Below are 8,194 nucleotides of genomic sequence, written 5' to 3'. Positions count from 1 at the left end.
TGGCCGGGTGCAGTGGCTCATACCTATAATCCCAGCACTTTGGGAGGCCGAGGTGAGAAGGCTGCCTGAGCCCATGGGTTCAAGACCAGCCTGGGCAACTTGGCAAGATCTTGTCTCTACAATAAATCAAGAAAAATTAGCTGGGCATGGTGGCGCATGCCTGTAGTTCCAGCTACCTGGAAGCCTGAGGCGGAAGGACCACCTAAGCCACTGCCCTCCAACCTGGGCGATAGAGTGAGACTCCGACTCAAAACAAAACAAAAAAAGCTGGGATAAAGGATAATACAAATAGAATTTAGTTCTGAACTAACATGTATGCCATGAGAACAATATTATCTTTAAAAATAACTGGGCAGAATTCCCCAAATTAAGTTTCTTTGTACGCTTTAATTCCTGACAGCCATCAAAAACTTGCTTTAGGTCTTAGAAGGGTTGGTCAACCTCAGCGCTACTCAACTGTGAGCTGCATGTTGTGCCCAGGAGGCTACCCTCTGCACTGAGATATTTAACGGCATTCCTGGCCTCCACCCACTACAGGCCAGTAGCAACCTCCACCTCACCCAATTGTGACCATCAAAAACATCTCCATATTTCCAGATGTCCCTCTGGGGAGGGGGATAGCTCAGTGTGATGGTTATCTTTATGTGTTCACTTGACTGGGCCATGGAGTGCCCAGATATTCTGAGTATTTCTGCGGGGGTGTTTTGATGAGAGAGCATTTGAATCAGTAGTCTGAGTAAAGCACATTGCCCTTCCTGATGTGGGTGGCTCTCATTCAGTCAGTCCAAGGCCTGAACAGAACAAAAAGGGGACCTTCCCCTGCCTGACTGCTTGAGCTGGAATATGTGTCTTGTGCTGTCTTTCGACTCAAACCGAAACATTGGCTCTTCCTGCATCTCAGCCTGCTGGCTTTTGGGCTTGAACTTATGCCACTGGCTCTTCCAGTTCTCAGGCCTTCAGACTCAGATTGGAACAACATCACTGGCTCCTTGGGCTCTCCAGCTTGCCAACTGCAGATCTCAGGACTTCTCAACCTCCATAAACACAGAGCCAGTTCCTTATAATCAACCAACAAATCTCTTTGTTTCTCAGTTTTACCTGTTGGCTCTTTTTCTTAGGAGAATCCTGACCAACACACCCTGATTGAGAACTACTGTTATAGATCATATTACTGGGGGCAGAAGGAGATACAGTAGGGTGTAAATAGGGAAGAAAGAAGCAAAGCAAGAAACTTCTGACAAGTGACTAGATATTACCTTTCTTTCCAGAGATGGGAGTTGGAAACACGTGGTTAGGACACCAACATTCTATTACCACAGATTAGGGTTGGCATGCATTTTTGCACCACACCTCCAAAACGTTACTCAGGACACAGACTACGTACCTCAGCACTAAGAAGACAACATTTGGCAGACACTGCTGTAAAATAAGAACACATTCTATGAGCTGAGCTAATAAAAGGCTTTGTGATAAGTCACATTAATTTATTTGTCTTGATAAAATACATGAAATCCGTGGTTCCCATTCCAACTAGAGGATACAAAATTTACTAAAAGAATGTTTCTGAAACAAATTCACAGAACATTAGGAAGAAGAGCTTAACTACATAATGTATTATTGATTTCAGTCTCCTGTATTTGCTATATGTTACGTATACTTTGAAAATGTTTTCCATGGACCTTTTTTATTGTACAAGTTTTTGTAATCCAATTTTCTTTCAAAGTATTTAAGTGTATATTTAATCTACTCTGACTAAATTACTTTATTTGGCACAAAATAGAGGAGCTGATGACCACTGATGTCAGTGACACTGAAGCAATATTTACTCAGTCATCAAGTACACAGATACAACCTGAAGCACAATGAATTCTTCCAGATCTTGAAGGCAAAAATCACAGTTTTATGATTCCCTGTATCTAAGACATCCAGGCTTGGGATTGTGTAACCTCACCAGTTTTCAAAAAGTCCAGGCACACACACACACAAATATAGCAGAGAATAATCATTTACAGATTTCACTCTTTAAGAATCTAAAATTAATTAAAATAAAGTGCCACAGACCTACATTTAGTTCAAAATATATAAAAACACAAATTACAAAAACTTCACATGGGCTATTTTTACATCAGTTACTACAAAAAATTGATGCTTGTCATCAAGGATATGAGTTACAACATCAAGAATCTGTCTGTACAAATAAACCTTAATGGAATTATACATTTTTTCAGATTGTTTCCATGGTTAATATTTATTTCCTTCAGTTTTCAATGAAGACTTTTCCAATACTACTACATTATTATCCTCACTCAATTTCCTGTCCCCATCTACTATTTAGATCACCTGTATCAAAGAAATGAAAGTGGTATTTATTTGTTTTTGCTCCTTTTCCTTTGTGTAAACAATATGTGTAGGGAACTTTCAATAAAGCTGAAATTGGCAAGGTTTTACTCCCAATAAAACCTCCATGCTGAATATGCCAATATCCTCCTTGCAGAAGGCTAAAGAGAAATAGTAATGATTAAATTACAGTAGAAATTCTAGCAACACTGTTTCTAGGGTTATTTGTAAAAAATAACAACCAGAGTTTTGTTAATTAATTATGAATATATATGCATATATATTTTTTTTGAGTTGGAGTCTCACTCTGTTGCCCAGACTGGAGTGCAGTGGTCGCTCCCGGCCACTGCAGCCTCGACCTGCTGGGCTCCAGTGATCCTTCCGCCTCAGCCTTTGGAGTAGCCGGAATTACAGGCATGCGCTACCATGCCCGGCTGATTTTTTTAATTTATTGTAGCGATGAGGTCTTGCCAAGTTGCCTAGGTGGGTCTTGAACCTGCAGGCTCACCTCAGCCTCCCAAAGCGCGGGTTTACAGGCTGAGCCACCGAGCCCGGCAATTATGAATATTAAATAGTACATACTGCTTCTAAGATGTTCTAGAATTTAGAGGTTGGGATACTAAAGTTTATAGGTATAGCTACAGAATAAATGTAGTTTATAGGGTTGGTTTTAATAATACTCAGAGAACTTAATAATTTTAATATAAATTCTCACAATACCCCTGTGAAGTAGGTACTGTTTATGGAAAATCAGAAAGTTAGAGCAAGCAATAACAATCTCAAGAGTTACAAATCAAGAAATTTTGGTTTTCTTATAATGCAGATTGCATAACCAGACACTGAGTTCTGATGATATGCTAAAGAGGACAAATACTAAAAGAGTCTCTATTTTTCTCCAGAAAATGACTCTACATAGGATCTGGAAAGAAGGAAACATTTTAAGCTGATCTAAGAGGAAAATGTCTGTTTAGCATTTTCATGATACTCTGATGAAAGTTTATATGGCATTTCCAGTTTTAAGCTTGGTAATCATTATGCAAACCACACTATATTATTAGGATCCTAGCTAAGAGTGTAGCTCCATTTTGTAAATGACATAGTCAAAACTAAAGGTTTTAGCTGAAAGAACTTTGAAAATACAAAGTAGATGTTCTCAGTGAAGGACAATGTCTTAAACAATGCTCAGGGCACAGTGTTAGGCATTTGGCAAGTACTTTTAAAAATGCAGGCCAAGTCAGGATCGGTGGCTAAGCCTGTAATCCCGTGCCTCTGGGAGGCTGAGGTGAGTGGATTGCCTGAGCCCACGGGTTGGAGACCCGCCTGGGCAGCAAGACCTCATCTCTACAATAAATCAAAAAAAATCAGCCAGGCATGGTAGTGCATGCCTGTAATTCCGGCTACTCGGAAGGCTGAGGTGGAAGAATTGCCAGAGCCCAGCAGGTCGAGGCTGCAGTGGCCGGGAGCGGCCACTGCACTCCAGTCTGGGCGACAGAGTGAGACTCCAACTCAAAAAAAAAAAAAAAAAAAAAAAAAAGCCAGGCCAGGTACAGTGGCTCACTCCTATAATCCCAGCACTTTGGGAGGCAGAGGTGAGAGGATTGCCTGAGCTCATGGGTTTGAGACCAGCCTGGGCAACCTGGCTTGACCTCATCTCTACAATAAATCAAAAAATTAGTCGAGCGTAGTGGCGCATGCCTATAATTTCAGCTACTTAGAAGACTGAGGCAGAAGGATCACTTGAGCCCAGCAGGTCAAGGCTGCGGTGGCCATGAGCGTGCCACTGCACTCCAGCCTGGGCAACAGAATAAGATTCCGACTCAAAAAAAAAATGCCTGCAGTATGAATAAAAAAATAAAACTGGGGTCAATCCCATACTACTATTCACTAGAACTCTGGAATTTTACTTTTGGGATTTCTTTCTATAAAATGTTAATATTTTCCAACTTCCTAAAACGATGTTTTGGGGACTAAGGAAAGAGCATTTGCTATGAATTTCTAAAACTAAAAGGAACCATAAGAATACAAATACAGTAAACCACTATTTTCTTAACACTCAACAAACAGAGATATATTTCTGCATTAAATCAGTGTTGTCTATCACAGCCAATTAGCCACTAGGAAACTTTATCAATTCTCCAAACTCTGCCCTGAAGTGCCGTCTTACCCTACCTCCTATATACAGCTCTGCCCCCTACTCTTTATTTAGCTACACAAGGATTTCCAGTGTAAAAACTAATGAGTGGGCAAAGAGGAAATAATATAATGGAGAAAAAAATTTTAAATTATTTTAATGGGAGCAATAAAACTTGAATTGGAGAAGGCTAGAAAATATATCCTGGGTAGTTGAGGAAACTGATAGGGGAGAGAGGGGCATACCTCATCAACAAGGGTACCTGCATAATCAATGTTCGTATACCTAACCCTGAATTGTACCCCGCAGCTTTATAATAATAATAATAATAATAAAGAGAATATATCTTGATAGTCTAAAATACAAGAAATCAATGTTAATATTTGTGTTCTTCTAATGAGATATGAGATCTTTGAGGGCAGTATGAATTTGAATATTTGCTTAAGTGAATTGGTAGAAAACAGTTTAATATTAAAGTTCTGGCCAGGCGCGGTGGCTCACACCTATAATCCCAGCACTTTGGGAAGCCGAGGTGAGAGGACTGCCTGAGCCCACGGGTTCAAGACCAGCCTGGGCAACTTGGCAAGACCTCATCTCTACAATAAATCAAAAAATTAGGTGGGCATGGTGGCCCGTGCCTATAGTTCCAACTGCTTGGAAGGTTGAGGCAGAAGTATCACCTGAGTCCAGCAGGTCAAGGCTGCAGTGGCCGTGAGCATGCAACTGCACTCCAGCCTGGGCAACAGAGTTAGACTCCAACTCAAAAAAAAAAAAAAATAAAATAAAATAAAGTTCTGCATCAATAAGGTACCTGATCTCAAGCCAGACAAAGTGGGTACCAAAGTAAGGCCCAAACTTTACCTGTACAATGACCACTTGTATACCTAATCCTGAATTGTACCTCACAGCTTTAAAATAAAATTTAAAATATTATTTTAAATGAATAAAAAAAAGTTCTGACCCCAAAGAGCAACACATTTGTTTTAATCACCCTCATATAATTGATCCTACCAACAACCAGTTAGATTTTGCTCTCAACATACACCAATCTTTTTAATCAATTGGCTTTAATCATCCCAATATCATGGATCCTATCAAGAGCGAGTTAGATGTTGCTCTCAACACCAATCTTCACTCCAGGAGGCTTTACTCACTTGTCTGGGGCAGCGACTCAGCTGCTTTAGACAATGCCCAGTAGTTTTCTTCATTTGGCCCTCAAAAAAACCTTACCACTTTGTGATTCATCTAAACTCATTGTTGTTTTGGGGTTTTTTTGAGTTGGAGTCTCACTCTGTTGCCCAGACTGGAGAGCTGTGGTGCAATCACGGCTCACCACAGCCACGACCTCCTGGCAGGCAATCCTTCCACCTCAGCCTCCTGAGTAGGTGGGACTACAGGCGCATGCCACTAACACTCAGCTGAATTTTTTTTTTTTTTTTTTGTAGAGATGCCCAGGCTGGTCTTGAACTCCTGGACTTCAGTGATCCTTCCATCTTGGCCTCCCAAGGTACTGGGATTACCGGCATGAACCACAGTGCCCAGCCTAAACTCATGGTTCACACAGAGGTTCTCTGGGTCCTTACTTAGAATTGGCTGGATTACCCTGTGAGCTCCCACCTAACTGAACACTGATGCTGTTGAGTATGTCATGAAATGTCCTCAGAAGTGTTCAGTCTGGAAAGAGCTCAGGAGTTTTGTAAGCAGTTAAATTCTAAGCCTCACAAACCAAATTTATTATATGTATTCAAATGTCTGTGAAGCTTAAAATTTAACAACAGGGCAAAAAAGACAAGATATGTTGAAGGCTTTCTCTTTTGTCATCCTTGACTATCCAATATTTGAAGATAGAGGTCTGAGGAAAGAACAGGTGCATATAAATGGAATGTAAATGTTGGAGAACATCAGAAGGGGATTTTTCCAAGAACTTTCCTGTATAGCCCAGCTGTTCCATTTATCACACTATCATTTTAGTCTTCCTAATAAACCTTTTTTAACCTTGAAAAAGAAAAAGAAAGAAATGTAAACATTTCAGAAACAGTTTAGATCTATCCTTTGTGGTGAAGTTTGGCTAGCTAGCTCCCAGGTACACAAAGCAGGAGAATCTATCACTTATTCCATCAAACTTTTCTAGGGCTTTGGCTTTCTAGGTGTTACCATTATAAAAAGAGAGCTAAGACTATTTACAGAGGTAAAGCTACCATCATGGATTTTTTTTTTCGAATTGGAGTCTCACTCCGTTGCCCAGGCTGGAATGCAGTGACACGCTCACAGCCACCCCAATGTAGAATTGCTGGGCTCTGGCGATCCTTCCACCTTAGCCTTCCAAGTAGCCGGAACTACAGGTGTCCAATACCGGCTAACTTTTTTGATTTACTGTAGAGATGAGATCTCGCCACGTTGCCTGGGGTGGTCTCAAACCCGTGGGCTCAGGTAATCCACTCACCCTGGCCTCGCAAAGTGCTGGGATTACAGGCTGAGCCACTGATCCTGGCCCCATCTTGGATTTTATTATTATTATTATTATTTTTGAGTTTGAGTCTCACTCTGTCGCCCAGGCTGGAGTGCAGTGGCACGTTTCCGGCCACCGCAGCCTCAACCTGTTGGGCTCTGGCAACCCTTCCGCTTCAGCTTTTCAAGTAGTTGGAACTACAGGCACGCGCTACCACGCCCGGCTAGTTTTTGATTTATTGTAGAGATGAGGTCTCGCCAAGTTGCCCAGGCGGGTCTCGAACCCACGGGCTCAGGCAATTCTCTCATCTCAGCTTCCCAAAAGCACGGGATTACAGGCTGAGCCACCAAGCCCAGCCCCATCTTAGATTTTAAACAGAGTTTTAGACCACTGAATATATTCACCTTGATAGTTTTATGGAACAAAAAACAGCGAAAACTGTGCCACTGAAAAATTACTTTTTTTTTTTGAAAGACAGGGTTTTGCTACATTGTCCAGGCTGGCCTCGAATTCTTTAGCTCAAGGGATCTTCCTGCATCAGTCTCCCAAGTAGCTGGAAATACTGGTTCGCCCCACTGTGCCTGGTCTAAAAATTACTGTTTCAAGTGTTTTTTAGAAAATTAACATCAACCCAGGCAGCCTAAAAAAATCCACTGAGAGTAGAAAGATAATTTTTTTTTAGTTGAAGTTTCACTCTGTCACCCAGGCTGGAGGGCAGTGGCACGCTCCTGGCCATCACAGCCTCGACCTGCTGGGCTCAGGTGATCCTTCTGCTGCGGCCTTTCAAGTAGCTGGAACTACAGACATGCACCACCACGTTCAGTTAATTTTTTCAATTTATTGTAGAGATGAGGTCTCGCCAAGTTGCTCTGGCTGGTCTCGAACTCCTGGGCTCAGGCAATCCTCTCACCTTGGGCTCCCAAAGTGCTGGGATGACAGGTGTGACCCACCGCGCCCAGTCTAGAAAGATAATTTGTATTTCATCACTTTCCTCTTTAAACTCTCTGAACTTTTGGTCATAAAAATCTCAAATTGCTCTTAAGGTCTCTATGAGAACACTAGTCTAATGTAACAACACTGGGGTGGTAGTCAATACTGTTCTACTGAAGCTCTGCCTTTCCTGAAGTGCTTTCCTGTGTATGTACCTTACTCTTTCTCTTAAAGATTTTTTTTATGTCTGACTCTTCCCTCTTTCTCTCTTTTTACTGAAATAATTTTTGCCGGGCTTGGTGGCTCAGCCTGTAATCCCGCGCTTTGGGAGGCTGAGGTGAGTGGAT

The sequence above is a fragment of the Carlito syrichta genome, unplaced genomic scaffold, assembly GCF_000164805.1.
Source record: "Carlito syrichta isolate Samal-C Ts95f unplaced genomic scaffold, Tarsius_syrichta-2.0.1 Scaffold315377, whole genome shotgun sequence".
Classification (NCBI taxonomy): Eukaryota; Metazoa; Chordata; class Mammalia; order Primates; family Tarsiidae; genus Carlito; species Carlito syrichta.
This window is presented reverse-complemented; position numbering follows the sequence as displayed.